A 5,641-nucleotide genomic window follows, 5' to 3' on the forward strand; every position below is an offset into this window, starting at 1 on the left:
CGGACTAGATGATCTTCTCAGGTCCCTTCCGACCCTAGAAACTATGAAACTATGAGTGTGGCTGAAGTATGGGAATGGTAAATACACATATGCTTGTATTCATAAGCATAATATAAGGAGGCCTGGTTTTAAATTACTAGCCTACTGCTGCAAAACCTCCCTGGTAATCCTATAAGGCTGTCAAATACTGATGGGTCCAGGAGGGTTATGGCAATATTCAACACCCAAATATCAGATGTCAAAAGACCACGAGGATTGAGTTTCAACATAAATATTCTGAACTTGATTTTATTGTTTTTCCCACTTAAAATAAAAGGCATCTGGCCCCTGCACAAGAAAGAACCTGAACTTCCCCTCTTTCCATTGATACACCCTATTACTTAAGCATTTTGTAGCTTTTCCCTGCGGAGAGAAGTAGTAGTTCGTGGAAAAAAACCATGGGATAAAATAAGTTCCTCTTGAACGCAGGAAGTAATTGCTGTTATTGTAGGGGTTTTTTTTCTAATCAGAATTTCTATGTTGTAAAGCATCATAGTAATAATAATATTAATTATGGACAGTCACTTGCAGGCAAGGATTTGATAGCTGTCTCTATACAGCTTATTAATTAAGCTTAGTTGACCTGTAGAGCAGATAAATATCTCTTTGTTTTCCAGATTGGGAAATTACTTAAACTTTATGCTTTATTTTACCTAAGTTCACAGTGAGGAAATGGCAGAGTTGGGAATACAATCAAATCATTCTACTTCCTGGTTTCCTGCTCAGACTCTCTAAACATTATTCCCTGATGTACCTTTTAAAGGAGGTCATGCAACAGTGGTAGCAGGGGGAAAAGGGTGTTTAAAAAAAGTGTACTACATGTAAGTGTAAAGTTATATTTATGGGGAGTTTTTGCTCTTCCTGCATGTCCTTGTAAGAGGAGCCAACAATTATTGCCTATAATAATTGTTCTTAGCAATTTCAGATTTAGGAATTTCAAGGTTAGGTCTGTTTCAAAGTTAGCTTCTAATAAGAGTTCATTGGATATTCAATAACTTATACAGCATTTTTGTTATTTTTTGGAGAAAGGGGATAGCTTTGTGTGACTGAGGTTTAGGCAGTTATTCTAACTCTGAATCTAGTGAGGTGTTTTAAATGCTGTAAACTATTGTATTGTTATATTGTGCTTATGATTTTAAGCATGCTGAAATCTAGAAATTCAAAGCTAAGTTTTTCATAGCAACTGTTAACCCGGATCTACTCTGAGCATTTAGTGCTTTTTTACACTGACCAAGCATATCTATATGTGCAAGTAATGCAAAGCAATGAATTCTGGAGCTTATTGCTCCTGGGCACAGTATTCGCACGTGCGCCCAGCACTGCAGCACGCTGAGGCAGGTCAGAGCAAGCCCAACTGGCAGCGGGGTCCGGGGGCAGGCCTGCCAGCCTGGGGCTGCTCACCCCAGCTCAGGGTGCTGCAGAGCGGCTGGCTGGGGCATGAGGGTGCTTCAGTGCAGGGCTCGCTGGCAAGCAGCTCCCGCACTGAAGCACTTTTGTGCCCCAGCCAACTGGGGCAGCATCTACACATGCATTGCTGCAGAGTTTTTTACTGTGGAGTAAATTAGGTTATTCTAGACTAATAGAGACACACGTGATGTTTACTGGGCAGCTAATTAGTTTCCTGCTCAGTAAGTGTGTTGTGTAGATGCTCCCACTGAGTGCCAATTCTGGTGTTAATTTCTTAACTAAAGTTGGGAGAAATTTTCATTATGAAACTGTGACTTAGTGACATTTTTCTGTTTTTATGTTCATCGCAATTTGTACAGTGATATGAAATACCAAATGTTTAAAACTATCATGTATAAATATGTAAAACAGTGAGAAAAATGCATACATTTTTGCTAGAAAATGGAGTTGATGGCCAAAACCTATGTGACCTCTGGGATTAAGTACAATGGTGTATCCAGGAAATTCTAAATCATAATCCCACCTTCTGCTAATGACTGGCATGTGCGATTATACTGACTTTCATAAACAGTAAAAATAACTATTTAGTGAAGTATGTAATACCATTACCTATGTTTTAAAGAAGTGGGCAACTGAGACTGTGTTTAAGTGACTCGCGTATGGTAGCTCTGCAAATTCTGATTAGAATTAGGATTAAAATTTAGTTCTCTGACCAGTATCTGCAACGATATGCATTGCTTGCTAGTTGCATTGATGACAGCTGGGTGATTTGTCAGTTGACCTTTATGATTTTAGGTCTGTTACTCCATTCTTTTTTTAAAATGGGGCTCATTTATTTAACTTTTATCTTTACATCTCTAAAACTCCACTGTGGGCAAAGTAAAGCTTGAACAAATTAACCATTAACAGATGTAAACCACATTCATATCCAAACCATATGTTATCCTTGTAGTTTATCTGTACTTGCTGCCTTTGAAAGCAGCAAAGTTTGAATGTATACTTTGTATATGGTTTTAGTTTTGCAACTTTTTTATTGTTCCCAAATATGAAAGTGCAGTTTGTTTTAAGGTGTTTTGAATAGAAGCTCAGGCACACTTGCAAATATTTATCTGTCACTTATTTCCTATGTTGAAATACAAAATGGTTATTTATTTGTGATGCAGAAGCACCTTAAGTAACTCCAGTTTGGGGCTGAAGTATCATTGTGCTCCTTGCTCTACACAAGTGTTGCCATTTCCTATGATATTTTCTTTCATGTAAAATTGCCACTTCTGGAAAAAATAATGATGTAATAATCTTAACTTCCATTCTTTAAAAAAGTAGGTTTCAAACCCCCCTGGTCTCAAGGAAAATGTGACGTAGGTCCACCTTGATGTCCCAAAAATTAGAAGATGTATTAAAAATATTCAAAAAGGTCAGTTTTAAAAAAGGCTTAGTATTTCCAAGTCAGACTCATGATTCTGGGGGACTTGACTTATGCTATTGGAATATGTTGGGACAGACATCATGATAGAATGGTCCTTGCTCTAGAGTAATGCTCAAACTTTCCAGACCTGCAGGCCAGATGAGTGGTGTAGGGGCAGTCCACAGGTCTGGTGGATCCCATGTGCAGGGTCAGTCCATGGGCCTAATGCAGTATGAGCTGGGCCTGGAGTCAATTCATGGGTGCCATCTGGTATACCCCTTCCCACACCAGCCTGATTCTGTGCGCCAGTTCTGGTCATAGAGAAACTGCACATCAGCACAGTCCAGCTCACAGGGGCCATGTCATCTGGACCACAGGTGTAGAAATTGGGGGAGGGGGAGGGGGAGGCATTATTGATTGCTGTGCTTCTGGGAGAAACTAATGTTGTTGCTGCTCACTTGCTGCCAGTTTTTGGACTTCTGGGGAATCCCACAGGCCAGACATGGCTTCCTGGGCTGGAGGTTGAGCATTACAAAACAGAAGCCTTATTTTTGCGACTCATCAAAGTGGTGCCTAATATTGTAGTAGTGGGGGCCTTGCAGAATCACATGTAACTTTGTGGTAGGAAGCACACTTCTAAGAGGCCCTTTTAATTCCATCCTCCTTTGGCCTGTGAAGGCCCTGCACTTGTGACCCATCTCCCTCATGCCAAAGACTATGTCAGACTTTACAAGCCCTTCCAGAGCCTATCCATTCTGCTCCTGGACCCAGCCTGAGGGAGTCATTAGAGAGATCAGAGAGTTTTAAAGCTGAACTGGGGAGGGAGGAGTAAAATTTCCTCAGCTCTCTAAATCTATGGCAGTCTAGGGGCTTTTACACTGAGCTTATGTCCCTTGTTAGCATGATGTTTCAGGCTTGTACCTTTCAAAGTTTATCAGAATTTAATAGCTGTTGTTACTCAACAGCTTTTTCAGACTAACACTGCATAATAAAGCTGGTTTGTTAAACATTACTAAATGGATTTTGCGGTAGTTTTCAAGTAGCTTATAACCATACATTCCTTCCCTATTATTAGCCCAGCGGACAGATCTGGTTGGTTGGTTGTTTTTAAACAACTTATTTGAAATCAGAAACAATACTAAAAAAAAATATTTTTTTTTAAATGATGAACTCTGCTGTAGTGAGTACAAAGACAAGACCACTTTCTCTTTTAGTGTTTGCTAACTCTTCCACTGTGTCTGCTCATTATATGATGATATATCATTAACCATAACCTATATTAGGGCACATGGGGCCAGAGGCGGAGCAGCGGCGCCACAGGGTGGCAGTGCTCTGTACCTGCCTGCCTCCACACCCCCTCCCTCCCCACCGTCATTCATGACGGGCAGTTTGCTAGTGTGAATTATAATAGTGTGCCTGGTATTTGCCTTCATATAAGATGATCTTTTTTTGAACAATAGCTCCAATGTAATACCTTAAAATAACAGAAAATATAGAATTTAGCAGTAATCAAAACATATCTTTCATGGCTGATAGCTATTTAATGCCTGAGCTGCAAATTTAGTGATTGAATGTATTAAATAAGTTAGTGTTTCATTTGCAGCTGTAGTTGTATATGAACTTACATTCTTTTTGTCCCTGTCATGATTTGTTGGCAGTCCCAGTTTATCAGCTGGCTTTCTCTTAGCAGAATACTTCACCTTCTTCTTCCTTTATGAAATCTAGCTTGGACCTCAGCCTTCAGAATTTCAGTGTTTTTGTCTTATTGCTTCCTTGTTTTTCCATAGTTCTCTTCTGGGTGATTAAATCCTCAAACTTAGGTTTTCCCACTAGATTGCTCACAGGGGCCTACCACGTCTGTTACTCTGCACTTTCAGAAGAGTAAATAGCTTTATGAGACATCCTTACAGTATACTTAAAAGCTTTAGAGGTCAAATTTAAGTGCTATGCTAAAATCAATTATGCTGAATTTTGAGCTGTATGAATTTCCCAAGATACATGTTTCTTTTACTCTTGGGCTGCTAAAGCCAAAAATGTTAGTTTTCTTAGTGTTCTTTATACCAGGAGAAAAAAGATAAGCCTACAGAAAAATAAATATGTGAACAGAGCTACTTTGACCTATATGAGATCCTAAAATTTAGTTGCTACCCAAAGATGTAAACAGAAAGAAAAATGTGTTAAGGCTCTTTCCTTCAGGAAAGCTATTCTTCAGCCAGTTTGAGCATTAATATAATTGAGTGCTGGCCTGTAAACCCAGGAGATATTACAGGGAAGTATCTTCGTAGAATCATAGAAGTAGGGTTGGAAGGGACCTTGTAGATCTTCAAGTCCGAACCCCTGCCTGGGCAGGAGAAAAACTGGGCTCAAATGATTCCATCCAGGTAAGCATCAAGTCTCGTAAAGACCCCCAGGGTAGGAGCCAGCACCACTTCCCTTGGAAGTTGGTTCCAGATCCTAGCCGCCCTGACTGTGAAGTAGTTCTTACGGATGTCTAATCTAAACCTACTCTCCAACAACTTGTGGCCGTCATTCCTTGTTATGCCAGGGTGCGCTAGGGGAAACAAGGTCTCTCCCAAACCCTTCTGGTCCCCCCTAGTGAGTTTATAGACAGTCACCAGGTCCCCCCTCAGCCTTCTCTTGTGAAGGCTGAACAGGTTCAGGTCCCACAGTCTCTCATTGTAAGGTCTGCCCTGTTGTCCCTGGATCATGTGAGTGGCCCTCCTCTGGACCCTCTCAATGTTGTCCACATCCCTCCTGAAGTGGGGCACACAGAACTGGACACAGTACTCC

The 5,641-nt window shown here is 40.6% G+C and overlaps 1 protein-coding gene across 4 annotated transcripts in view; it reads left to right on the forward strand.

Annotated features, from left to right (window-relative positions):
- LOC109302013 overlaps positions 1-5,641 on the forward strand; it is a 506,981-nt gene that overhangs the window by 279,113 nt on the left and 222,227 nt on the right. The window lies entirely within an intron of this gene.

This window comes from Gavialis gangeticus, unplaced genomic scaffold (genome assembly GCF_001723915.1).
Source record: "Gavialis gangeticus isolate Ggan-Ray unplaced genomic scaffold, GavGan_comp1, whole genome shotgun sequence".
In the NCBI taxonomy this organism is placed as follows: domain Eukaryota; kingdom Metazoa; phylum Chordata; order Crocodylia; family Gavialidae; genus Gavialis; species Gavialis gangeticus.